Source organism: Pelodiscus sinensis, chromosome 15 (assembly GCF_052426305.1).
Source record: "Pelodiscus sinensis isolate ZL-2025 chromosome 15, ASM5242630v1, whole genome shotgun sequence".
Lineage (NCBI taxonomy): Eukaryota > Metazoa > Chordata > Testudines > Trionychidae > Pelodiscus > Pelodiscus sinensis.
Genome location: NC_143066.1, coordinates 34348380 through 34361658, shown reverse-complemented (window position 1 = coordinate 34361658; position 13279 = coordinate 34348380). Strand labels below are relative to the sequence as shown.

General features: G+C 48.4%; 1 protein-coding gene across 1 annotated transcript in view; it reads left to right on the top strand.

Moving 5' to 3' along the window:
• The first annotated feature begins 249 nt into the window (after window positions 1–249).
• The window catches only part of MAP2K3 (mitogen-activated protein kinase kinase 3), a 98235-nt gene continuing 85205 nt past the window's right edge, over window positions 250–13279 (top strand). Inside the window, exon 1 of the mRNA XM_075899708.2 lies at window positions 250–467. The gene's annotated coding sequence lies outside the window, so the exon portion shown is untranslated. The remainder of the gene's footprint in view (window positions 468–13279) is intronic.

The following is a 13279-nucleotide window of genomic DNA, read 5'->3' as shown; positions in this document are numbered from 1 at the left end:
CCCTCACTCCCCCCCTCCAAATAGCAGCAAAACTTGTTGAGCAAAAAAAAAGGGGGGGGGGGGGAGGTGTATGATGGGGCTAACCTGCCCCCACACTGAGCAGGAGGAAGGGGAGCCCATTTATTGGGTAGAACACGCCCCTCCCCCACAGCCCTACTGGGCATGCTCGAAGTGCAGCCTCGCTATAAAATACTGCTGGGCTGCTCAGTTGGGGCAGACCGCTGGGGAGGAAGGAGCTCTGGCCCAAGCTGCAGGCCTGCCGCCAGATCCAGAGCTGGAGGAGACGCCGTGGCTGCTACCACCAGCCCTGGGGCGAGCCCGACCCCAACACCGACGCCCGGCAGCCGCCCGCCCCGCTGCAGAAGATGCCCCCTGTGCTGCTGCCCCAGGGACAAGACCAGCGGACGTGGCCACCGCCGACAACCCAGCATCGCCAAGTGGGACCTCTGTAGGCCACCAGATTGGGGGTAGGAAGCAACCCAGGGCAAGAGGCTGGGAACCCCCCCCCAGTGGGCTTGGCATGTTATGGGGGAGGACCCCCCCCTGCTGAGCCGGTGGTGGGAACCACCCACCACCATTAGGGCCCAGGGTTGGGGTCCGGTGGAGAGGGAGGGCCTGGACCCCCCTACCCCAACCCCTCAGTGCTGGACTAGGCCTTTGGGCCTGCTGCGAGTGCTGGACTAGGCCTCTGGGCTGGTGGTTAATGCTTTGTTCCCAGGAGAAAGGGGGTGGCGGGCGGTACCCGGCCACAGGGGGGAACTGAAAAGGGCAACAAAACTTGATTGGGGGAGAGCCTGGTCGCCTCATCCCCTGGAATTTCTTCATGCCCCCCCCCCCAAGGGGGCATGCCCCCAGTTTGGGAACCCATGCACTAACCCAGTAGTCCTGAATGCTGTGCCCACGGGTGCCATGGCGCCCGCCGGGGCATTTATGTGCATCTGCTGAACAATCTGGGCCGGCCCTGGGCGCCCGGCGCATGAGCGGCCCCGGCTGCCCCAAAAGGTTGGGGACCACTGTTCTAACCTGTCATATGCAGCAGTATTCCCTCTAAACTGGGGGCAGTGCAACTTCACAGGTGATTAATCAGCCCTGCTGAGTCAGAGGCTCAGGGCTCCCTGCAGGGAGCTGACTCATCACCTGTGAGGCAGTGCTGCCCTGCAGCTTAGAGGGAACACCTGATGTGCAGTCCATACTTTTCCTGCAGTTGTTGCACCGGACAGCCTCTACTTACGTTAAAATAAGGGACTCAGATTCGAAGCTTGATGCAAGTTTTGCAGGGGGCAGCCTTCTGTACAGTGAATGCTTTAGTATGGCAACAGGGGATTTTAGATCTGACCCCACAAAAGCAGGAGCGTTTCCATGTTTTCAGTTTGTATTTTAATGTAGGGTGTATGGGATTCATTCGAGCACCAAGGCATAAATAAGCTCTCCCTCTGCACTCACGGTGCAGCTGAGTATCATCAGCTCAATGACTATTTCACAGACAGGAAGAACTTCTTTGGAGTCGGTACAACATTTTGCTTAGACAGCCTGTGTCTTTAATTGTGTGTGGATGCTCGGTTTGACTGGCTAGCTGGATACTACTTAATATTCATGAGGGCCAAACTTAGCCCAGGATTTTGACTGTGATGCAGGTGGAGGTGAGAAGACTGTGTGTTAAGCATTTGTTTGGCTGTGTAGTGTCTTCAGTTGTGGGATAGGGCATTAACTGGGCTTGGCTATCCCTGTCCATCATGCTGTTCCCTGGAATGGCTACAGCCTTGTCTCTAGAATGGACTTTTTAATTTTTTTTTTTTTTAAAGAGGACCAGTTGTTGGTCTGTCACTTAACCCCACCCTGGAGGACCAGTGGACTGTTCTTTGTCTGGCTTGGTTGGTCCTGCCAGCATAACTCTCAGGGAGACTGGGATGCACATGCCCTCCCATTGTATCAAGGTGCCAATCCCAAGGGGAAAAATTATAACCATTGGACCCTCCTGTTCTCTTCCCACCTTGTCAGGTCAGAAAACAGCCACCCTTCCTCTCCATCCCAGACTTCCTCTGCACCTGGAACATGTGAGACAGGAAGGTCTTGTCTTCCCTGCTAAAAACTGTGTTTTTTTTTTTTTTTTTTTGTTTTTTAACCTCCGAGTAATTAACATGCATGAGCAAAGATGGGAAAGGCCAGGCATGTGAGAGTTCTTCCTCACGGTCATCTCCCCCCAGGCACAGGGATGGTGCTAACCTTGTACTGTGCCTTGGCTGTGTTTTTTGTCTCAGGATAGCACCTGAGCGTTGGTTGCCCAAAGGTAAAAACCACAGCAGAGCGGGCAAGCCCTGAAACCGTGGAGTCATACTGCATGTCAATGCACATCCCTTGAAAAGGGCAAACATTCAGTACAATCTTGCTGCTGCTTTCATAACACTTTCTAAATGAGAAATAGGAAACCATTTTTGATTCAGAGATTTTTTTTTTTTTTAGCACATGATCATGTGGTCTGAGGTCCTGTGTTCCCCAGGCTGGAGAATTTCACCCAGGAATTCCTCTGTTAAGCCCAGTGGGTTGTGATTGAACTAGAGCAGACTATGTAGAAAGACTCATGATCTTAATGTTAAAGATTCCAAGAAATAATCGCCATGTTTCTTTTTATATAGCATTGTCCATCAACTGATCTCAGTACTTTGCCTCACCATGCTCCAAGAGGTATGGAAGAGCTATATTCTCTATTTCTACAGGTGGGACACTAAGGCTAAGGGACTCAACCAAGGACACACACGGGCTGTGGCAGAAAAGAGAATCGAACGGGGTGTCCCACATCCTAGATTAGTGGCCCAATTACTGGACCATCCTACCTGTTTCATAGAATTCAGTGGTGGAGTTTAGACTCTTTTCAATTATCTTTAATCTAAAACATTCTTCCCACCTGCAAACACTGCCAACTTAAATTGTTATCTGATTTGCGATGTCTCTGCTCTGGGTTCTGGCAGCAGCAGACTGGGGGAGAAAATGACACAACTTTGATACTCTTCCCATTCAGCCTCCCTTCTTATGGGACAGCATCGTGACTCTGTCTACCAGGAATCAAGGAGCAGAAAGTCTGTCCATGATGTACAGTGTAAAGGTGATTTCCGGGCTGTGGCCTGCTCTGGTAGAAACTTGAAATAAGACAAGGCGGGGTGCATAAAATGAGTGAAGTAGTAACACGCACTACAACCTCCCTCCTTCCCTTCAAGGGTTCATGGACTCTGTAGAGGCTATTGTGTAGACCTGGGTAGGGAACTCTTTTTTTTGTATCAGGCCATTGATGCACTAGAAAAAAATCAACAGCGGGTTGCAGAAGTTGAATTCACCTGCCCAGGAGAGAAGCATGGGGCCCCAGCCCTGTGAGAGGGGGGACGACACTGAGGCTTGGGGCTTCCTGCGGGGCTGGAGCTGTGAGTGCCAACTCGCCCTGCTGCGGGGGAAACCCCAAACCTCCGTGCTCCTTCCCGTCTCTCCGGGTGAGTGAATTGAATCGGTGCGGCCTGCGGGCCAGATGAAAATGAACAAGGGGAGAGATCAAGCCCCCGGACCATAATTCCCCATCCCTGGTGTAAATGCTCCCTAGATATTCCGGGCCCCATATCTTAAAACTATAACAAGATTGCAAAAGACATCTGGTTAGCTGAGAATTAGTTAACTCCAGGTTAAAGAGTGTCTAGAGTAAACCAACCCCCAATGGAAGGCAAGCTTGGGAGGAAATAAAACTTACGATATAGGTACCTCACCCCCCCACCACAAATAATTCTAGTGCTGGAAAGAAAGGAACCTCCAAAGTACACGATGCAAGTAATTTCCCAGAAGAGGTGGCTAACCGTAGGCTGTGGGTTTGGCATCCGTGTCTGTCAAAACTGAGTCCAGCTGCGTGTGCCAGATAAACTTCAGGAGTGTGATGTCTAAGTTGCATGTTTCCAGCAACGCCAGGGCTTTCCTTGCCCAAGCAGCTGCTAGGAGTAGAGACCTCTTAAGGCAACTTGTGACTAGGGATGTGAACTGGTTACAAGGTGATGTTTACTAGGCAACAGTTAACTGGTGCTCGAGAGTAGCCCCCTGCCTGCTGCAGGTGGAAGACTGTGCCAGGCCCACCGTGCTGCAGGTCGGGGCAGGAGGAGCCAGTTGCGGGCTGCTCCAGCCAGGTTGGAGCGGTCCCCTGCCTGGGATCCTGCCGAATTGGTTAACTGGCTAAACCTAATATTTAACTGGATAACTGATTAAACAGGGTTTTACATCCCTACTGGTACTGCATGTCCTGTTTGTATACTAGGCTAATGTCCTCTTGTCTGTCAGGTTGGCTTGTTGGTTGGGGGCACCTTTTAGGGATTAAAAAACGGTAATGCAACTTCTGATTTTTCTGGAGCTCTTTGTGCACCGAACAGAGCATGAGGATAAATATCTGATCTAGGGTGGGGCCTAATATTGAATCAGACCCTGATATTTGGGTAGCATTGGGTAAAACCTTCTGCTCCTTTATTTTTGGGGAAGGTGGATACCATGGGCACGTCTATGCTATGTGGAAGACAGATGTTGCCGCATTCGATCTTCTGGGGTTTGATTTAGCGGGTCTAGTATAGACCTGCTAGATCAAACACAGAGGGCAACCCTGTCGGCACCGGTAGTCCTGCTCCTCATGAGGAGCAAAAAAAGCTGACAGGAGCACTTGCTCCCTTAGGCCTCCTGTTGTATGGATAGCGGAGAAACGTGACGTAAGAAATGTCAACCTACGCTATGTAATTTACACAGACGGAGTTGCATATCTTATTCCAACCTTCTCATGTAGTGCAGACCAGGCCTATGTGAGTGACATGCAGGTGAAAGTCTTTTTAACACTGGGAATTGAGCTACAAGTACGGTATTTCACCATTGGGATCCTACACAGGATATGGTATCTTAGTTTTGGGTAGAGTAGTGAATGTGCAAGAGATCTTACCTGCATCTTCCTTTTCCTAGAGGCTAAGATGTGAGAGGATAAAGAGCCCTGCGTGGTTATAATAAGCCCTGATCTACATGCTGCGTTCTGACTGATTTGATTGTATTTTGGGTAGGAGTCCTCTTTTTTTTTTTAATTATTATTATTTTATCACCGCTTGTAGTCTAGTCAATTTACGAATAAGCTACACCAGTATACGCAGCTATTTACTGGTTTAATTGCAATCCACATTAATTGATTGTGCCGGCACCACTTTCTCTGTTCCTGCACCAACACAATTATGTGTGTAGACCAGTCCTCTGTAGCAGTACATCTGCTGGTTCCTCTGGTCCAGTTGGAAGTCTCTGAAATGAAGTTTCAGGGATGGAGAACATCTGAATGGAGTAGAGGGAAATGATCCCATAGTTGGGACCCTCCTTTCAGGTGATGTCGTGGTATCCTCTCTTTCAGAGGTTTACCTTTCTTCAGGAGGGAACTCCAGTTATTCAGAAAAGACAGGTGTTAGTAGTGGGGGAGATGATCATTAGAAACATAGCTGGGTTTGCGATGACCGAGAGAACTGTATTGTGACTTGCCTACCTGGGGTGAAGGTTGTGGATCTCTTGAGACCTTTAATTTGTGTAGTGCTGGGGAGGAGCTGCAGCTCTGCAGTTTAAATGTAGTAGGAGCCAGGTGTGCAGGGCCGCAGCGGTGATAGGTCTCAGATCAGTGTGAGCCGGGACTGCTGCAGCTCTGCATTTTAAATGTAGTAAGAACTGGGCGGTTCTTACTGCAGTTCTGGCTCTCGCCAGGTCCAGCAGTCCCTGTTCGCGGTGACCCGGGTGCCAGTGTCTCCTGCCTCCCTTCCCCCCCAGGCAGCAGCAGCATCCTTTTAAGCCAGCTACCCCCCAACACCAGCTCCTGTTCTCCCCCTTGCCCCTGCTTGCTGCCTATGGAGGCAGCGGGGGAAGGGGGGAAGCAAGTCATCAAGTACTCGACTCAAGAACCTGATAAGTTTAGGCTTATCGGGTAGTCAAGTACTCACTGACATCCCTACATGTAACGTCAGACAGCTAAATAGACAAGTTTTAAAGGTATTTATATTCAACCTCTCTAAGCTTAAATAATAAGATGGGTGAACTAGAGTGTCTAAATGAGGTTATTGATATAATAGCCATCACAAACTCAGTGGAAAGAAGATAATCAATAGGACACAGTAATACCGGGGTGTACAAAATAGGGATGCTAACTAACGATTAATTTACTAGTTGAGAAGTCGATGGAATTTCCATCAGCTACTCGACTAGTCGATAGGCACTTCCTCATGGGGCTCTTGTACATTTCAAAGGAGGAATGTGGAACTCTGCAGCCTGGGCCAGTGGGGCTGCACACAGGTATGCCTACTTTGAAATGTACAAGAAGTCCCAGCTGATTCCAGGCTGCATGCGTTGCTGCCGCTTTGAAATGCCAAGGCAGCATTTCAAAGGGGCAGCACCGCACAGCTGAGCCGCATGGAGCCCGGGGACAGCTCCTTGCAGTGCTGCTTTGAAATGCCAAGGCTGCTTCTTTAAGGAACCCCTTCCCCCACCCTCTTTTGCTGCCTCTGATAGAGGCAGGAAGGGGGGGGGGAATCGACCAGTCCTTAACATCCTTAGTATATAATAGATCAGAAGGTCATGCTGGTGGGGGAGTGGCAGTGTGTGTGAAAAATCATAGTATCAAATGAAATAAAAATCTTTAACTAAACTGTTCCATAGAATCTTTATGGATAGTAATTCCATGCTCTACTAATATGAATATAGCTTTAGGTAAATAATACCAACCTCCTGATCATGATGGTGATAATGACTATGAAATGCTAAGGGAAATTATTGTATTTTTTATTGTATAGCCTTTGTAATGGGGATTTCAACTAAAAGAGCACCCAAGGGCAATAAGATCATTGTGGAGAAACTAAGTGAATTCTTTGCATTGGTTTTCATGGGTGAAGCCATGAGGGAGTTTCTCAAACCTGAGCCCTTCTTTGTAGTTGACAAATCTGAGGAACTGTCCCAGATTGAGGAGCCATTAGAGGTTTAGGCTTATCTAGTAAACTAAATAGTAGTAAGTCAGCAGGAAGAGATGGCATTCACCCAAGAGTTCCGAAGAAGCTCACCTGTGAAATTGTGGAACCACTAACTATAGTACCAAATGACTGGAGGATAGCTAATGTGACACCAGTTTTTGAAAAGGGTTCTAGAGGTGATCCTGGCAATTACAGGCTGATAAATCTAACTTCAGTACCGGGCAAATTTGTTGAAACTATAGTAAAAAAAAAAAGAATTGTCAGACACTTAGATGAACAAACTTGAATACTGCATGCATATGTGGATACCTTGTCTCAGAAAATACCTTGGCATTGCAAAAGGTTCAGAAAAGGGCAATAAAAATGGTTAGGGGTATGGAATGGCTGCCAAATGAGGAGACTTTTCAGCTCGGACAAGAGATGACTAAGGGGGGGAGATATGATAGAGGTCTATGATGTTGTGACTGTTGTAGAGAAAGTAAATAAGAAAAAGTTATTTACTTACTCCTATAACACAAGAACTAGGGGTCACCAAATGAAATTAATAGGTAGCAGGTTCAAAACAAACAAAAGGAAGTATTTCTTCACGCAACACACAACCTGTGGAACTCCTTGCCAGAGGGTGAAAACAGGACTTTTACAGGTTTCAAAAAATGGAGGTTATCTAGCTCTAACTTATGTCCATTAATGGCTACTAGCCAGGATGGGTAGGAATGGTGTCCCTGGCCTCTGTCAGAAGCTGGGAATGGGCAACAGGGGAGGGATCACCTGATGATTGCCTGCTCTGTTCATTGCCTCGGGATCACCTGGCATTGGCCACTGTCGCAAGACAGGATACTGGGCTAGATGGACCTTTGGTCTAACCCGGTATGGCTGTTCTTATGTTCTTAGCTGATCGTGGCCTTGTGACTAGTAAAGACAATGGACCATGGCATTGCACCTGCCCACCCCCCCCCCCCCCCCATAGCTTCAAATAGCACAAAACAAAGGCTGCGGAGATGATGTTATGAAAGGGACCTGTTTTGCCATAAGAGCTGGCAAGTGGTTGTAATATGTTTGACACACACAAGAGTGTGCTGGGTCAGGTAATTGCATGAGTCAGCCTGCGAGCTGTCTGGGAAATATCTGCAAGTCTAGACTAAGTAGTCGAATAAATATCATTTTCCTGCGTGGGTCAAGAAAATCCATTTGGGCAGGTTTGGCTACAGGGGTGACTGTATCCAGGAGGGATGCTCTCTGGACTCCCTTGCTGTGTGTCTGCTGATAGTAATTGTTCAAGAACAGCCGTGCATCCCCTGGGCAAGGCATTTGTCTGTCTGCAGATCTCAATGCTGTCATGTAAGTGTCTGCTCTTACTGCCCTCTTCCCTGTGCTTGAGTGTCTCCTTCGTCTTTTGGAGCTGGGTCTCTTCCCTGGAGCCATCCTAAGTGTCAGATCTTGGGAGTGGAATAGGCTTAGCACTGGATGGGAGACAGCAGGGATCAAAGCAGGAGAGGGTGTTGATCGGAGTCGCTTCTTCTGAGCCCTGCTGGTACCAGTGCTTAGCATGCTGCGCTTCTGCAGGGAGCTGTGATGCAAGGCAAAGAGTGTTTCTTACTCCTTGCTAGTAAAGATGACACAACTCTCTTTCCGCAAGAGACCAATATGCTGACCCCAGTCTCTTGAAAAAGCACAGACTGGCTAATTAAATTCCCCCTCTGGGCTGTGGTAGTGGTCAGTTCCTGTCCCATAGCATTGCTACAGGTTGCATCGCAAGAATGAGTGAAGTGGGTTGTGATAAATCTCTTGACTACCCAGGGCTCAACAAATCTTTGAAACCCTTTGAGCTCCTTTGCATGGCGTCCTAGAAATGCATTGCTGTCACAGCTGCCTCCTCTGCCTCAGAAGGCACAAATGCAGCCACTGGACAGCCTCCAGAAAATCCTTTCCATTAGCAATAGTTGCATCCGGATGACTGTGGGTTTTATTTTTATTGGCTGGCATACTTGGCTTTGCTAGAAATAAAGTGGGCCCACCATTTCTGCCCAGCCTTGCCTGTTTAAATCCTGCCCTGTCAGCAGGCTGTCCTTCCTGTATTTCCTGTTGACTCCCTTCCCCATTGGTTGACAAGCTCTGTGTTCAGAGAAACCAAATAAAGCAACAGTATAAAAGAGGCTGCAAGCTGCCCGGATGAGTGGTGCGTGGGTGGAAGGGCTGTGAATGGGATCGGTGCAGCCCAGAGCGGAAGAGCCTCTGCCAGCGTTGCACTTTATCTCTCTGGCAGCGTTTGGATTTTTTAAAGCTCGAGGCTATGCTGCTATTCTGGCTGCTGATTTCTCCCTGACTACGTCTACACTGGCCCCTTTTCCGGAAGGGGCATGTTAATTTCAGAGATCGTAATAGGGAAATCCATGGGGGATTTAAATATCCCCCGCGGCATTTAAATAAAAATGTCTGCTGCTTTTTTCCGGCATTTAGAAAAGCCGGAAAAGAACGTCTACACTGGCCCCGATCCTCTGGAAAAGGGCGCTTTTTCCGGAGGATCGGGGCCAGTGTAGACGCTCTCTTCCGGCATTTAGAAAAGCCGGAAAAAAGCGGCGGACATTTTTATTTAAATGCCGCGGGGGATATTTAAATCCCCCATGGATTTCCCTATTACGATCTCTGAAATTAACATGCCCCTTCCGGAAAAGGGGCCAGTGTAGACGTAGCCCTTGTGTTTTAATTATTTGGGTTTACAGTGCTCCCTTAAGGGAGGTGACCGGTCTCCAGCCTACACAGTCCCTTCCTTCATCCTTTGTTACCTTTTCCTACAGGTTTATGGTCTCTGGCATTAAGTGTGGGGCTTACCTCTCAGCATGCCGCATGGTAGAGAGGGGCAACCTCAGACCTGAGAGCTGCAGCTGCCAGTCCAGTTCCTAATGTGTCCCACTGAGGGCCATGCATTCACTCTGAGCTCTTTGCTCTCATGCTGCAGTAAAAATAGGCCCTTTCCCAACTAATGCTTGTCAGGTACTGAATAGATCTCCACCACTGCCTTACGCAAGCATCTGAAGTCTTGGTCAGTAGCTATAAACTAGGGGTGTCAAAGGTTAACTGGTAAGCCTGACCCTTAGACAGTAAGACTTACTGTTTCTGGTTAACGGTAGGGGCTGGAGCAGTTCCCTGCTTGCCCCAAACTGGGGGCTGCTTCAGACCTGCAGAACCTGCTGGAGTTGTCCCTGTTCATGGTGGCCTGGCCCAGCCTCCCCACTGTAGGTTACACACTGGCTCCCCTGCTGCCAGCCCACTTCTAGGGAGGCTTCACTGCAGGCCCCACAGTATAAATTTTACTTAAGCTTTATAATGCAGAGCCCGTAGCGCGTGTACCTGCTATGAATTTTTAGCGGTTGCACGGTTACAATGCTTAATGTGTTTTTACATCCCTATTATAAACACGGGCAGATGGCTTGAGGATAAAAATGTCATGGCCAAAGGTATCTGAATATAAGCAGGGGAAAGTTGTGAGGGAATTTTGTTGGAATCCAAACGTTATTGGCCTTGGCCCGTTCCCCATTTGGACACCTACCACATTCCTTTGCAGACTGGTTGTCCTTCTACCCCCATGCGCTTTGTCACGTGTATCTGACTCCTTTTTTGTGTGTGGAGTCCAAGTTGCCAGGGAAGTTTTGCATGTGGATTTTGGCTTCACACAGAGTTTCTTGTGCAGTAATTGTGGGGTTTCCCACTTGGGATTTTACACATGGCTTCCCCTCATAAGCTCTGCCTGTAACAATTGTATGGAAGAAAGCCAAGGTGTGCGTTTTCACTTTAAAACATGGACTCTGTACATTCCATTCCAGCACCATCTCTTTATTCCAGTATCACATTCCTCCTTGCAGATCTGCCCCTAATTCTGGGCTTCCTTCATATGGGAGGCATTTTCTTTTTAGCCTCTGCATAGGGCTTCCCAGGTGTTGCAGGCTGCAGCCAAGAAAGCTGTGCTGACTCACAGCCTGCTAGACCTTGACCCAGGATGTGAGCTGACATGTTGGGACTAGTCTGCTTGCCTGGCAGAGGATATTTCCACAGAGCAAAGTGACAGGAACAGCTGTGTAGTTGGGATTTAATACAAAAATACCTGCATAGCTTATTCCTGCTTCACTGTCGAAGAACTCTCTGTTCAATTAAGAGGTTGATTTGAGAGACCGAAGCGATATAGGTGCAGGAAATTGACTCTGGCACGGTGAACTGCATTGCTCGCTATCCTCTTCCCCCAGGTGGTGAACCTTTTTGGCAACGGGGGCTGCTGAGCCACAGAAAAATCAGTCGGGGGCTACACACAAGTAAAAAAGCAAAAAACCAAATGCCCCCCACTGACGTGGCCCCGGACTGAGAAGGAGAAAGACGCTCCCCACGATCTTCTTGCAACCAGAGCCTAGGGGGCCCAGGATAGCAGGAGAACGATGGGGGGCTGGAGCAGCAGTTCAGGGTCCCCAATTCTGGGGAGGATCCCTGAGCCTTAGGGGCCAGATCCAGGCAAGTTGGGGGCTGCATACAGTCCCTAGGCCTTAGGTTCCCCACCCCATCTTAATTTTTGTTGCCTCATGGCCGATAAGGCACATGCACTGAGCTGGTCACCTACCTCTTTTATTGAGACCTGGTAACATTTTCAGAGGTTAGAATTAACGCCAACAACCTGGCAACAATTGAAGCAGGGCTTAGTATATGGGAATGGAAATGCTGATGTCGTAAGTCAGTGAGGAGCAACCTGGGCTAGTGAGTGGTGCGTATCAGTGGCCTCCTCCATCTCCGTGGACTGCAAAATTGTTGTACTGCCTCCCAAGATACGGGAGTTTTGCAAACAGTGCTTTGTGAGTGCACCAAGCATTTGCAGTGTGCACTAATTGAACCGTAGCAGCACTTTGACTGGTGTCAGGGGGAGCCCACAGCTCTCACAATGTCATGTGCAATCAGCGCACCGCTCACTTCATATGCCTTTGCTTTAAGTGTGTGTCATTTTGCTATACCAGTAGGAAAAACGATATGGAACAAAACCAGCAGAATCTGGCAACACTGTGCATGGACAACACTGTGCATGGGCAACAGTAAACAAAATATCTTGCGGGCCACATGTTGAACTCTACGGGGAAGGCCAGTGGCTGTTTACAGAGAACATTCTGTCCCAAATCCTCACTATCTCCTAAATGAGTCAGGGTTCCTCCAACCTCTGGCTGCACCCAGATGATGGGGGATATAGAGAACCCTCGTGAAAGCTTTGTGGCGAATTAGGGACTAAATGGGAATTCTAATTCCTTTTTCCCTCCATTGTGCATAGATCCAAGTAGAACTTGGTGGATGAGGCTTGACAGAGCCTACGAAAGTAATTGTGCAGAAAAGCCAATTAGAATGTAGTGGAGACAGGAAATTAAGTCGCAGCTAGTTTGATACGGGAAAAGAGGAAGTGTAGTAGAGCTCTGGTGTAAATGTGGTGGGAGTTGTACAAGATATTGTCAGTTATAAATTAGAGACATTTCATGTGGCATTGGTCTGTTGTGCTCAACGAACTGAGTTGTGCATCCCACTTTGAATCCTTTCCCTCTGTCATATATAGTTAAAGCCACTTTCTGCCTCCACTAGAGAAATGATGCAGCAAGATGAAAATGAATATAGTTTGTCCTCAGAAGATGTGAAGTGAAGTTCTTGGAGTTATGTCTAAATAAAAGTAGTACTGATTCGTTGGGTAGATTATCACTGGAAACAAGGAAAAAAAAATCCTTTGTAGTAAAACAATTAACCAATGTTCCTTCTCCATGCGCAGAATAAATTTTACGTGCACTGAGGCATGTGTGGATGTGCACTACCAGTAGATACACGTTACTGCTTCTGGGTGCTCTGTTAATCAGCTGGGCAGCATTTGCATCTCTCCTGGGTGACCTCCCGAGCTCACAGCTTAGAGGGAACACGGCTGTTAACGAAAAGACTTTCACTTGTGGTGAGCTCTGTTTGGTTTGTAAGTCTCCGTCTCGAGTTTTATGCACGAATGTACTAGTTGCTTCTTCCAGCCTTTCTTTTGCAGCAGGACCCATCTGCCTGTGAGAGTGAGCTAAACCCTGCACTAGCTTGCGCATTGCTGGAGGTGGTGTGCTGGCCCGGTGAAGTCATGAAGTTTACAGTGCCAGCAGTTAGAGACCAGACTAAAATGTGTCTAAATTGCATGTTGGAGCGAGAGTGCTAAGAAGCAACAACCACAGAGCCCAGTGACGTCCGTTTCCCAGAGGCGGAAACTTCCCTAAAAGCGCCACGCAGCTGCCTGCCTTGTTCTTAGACTG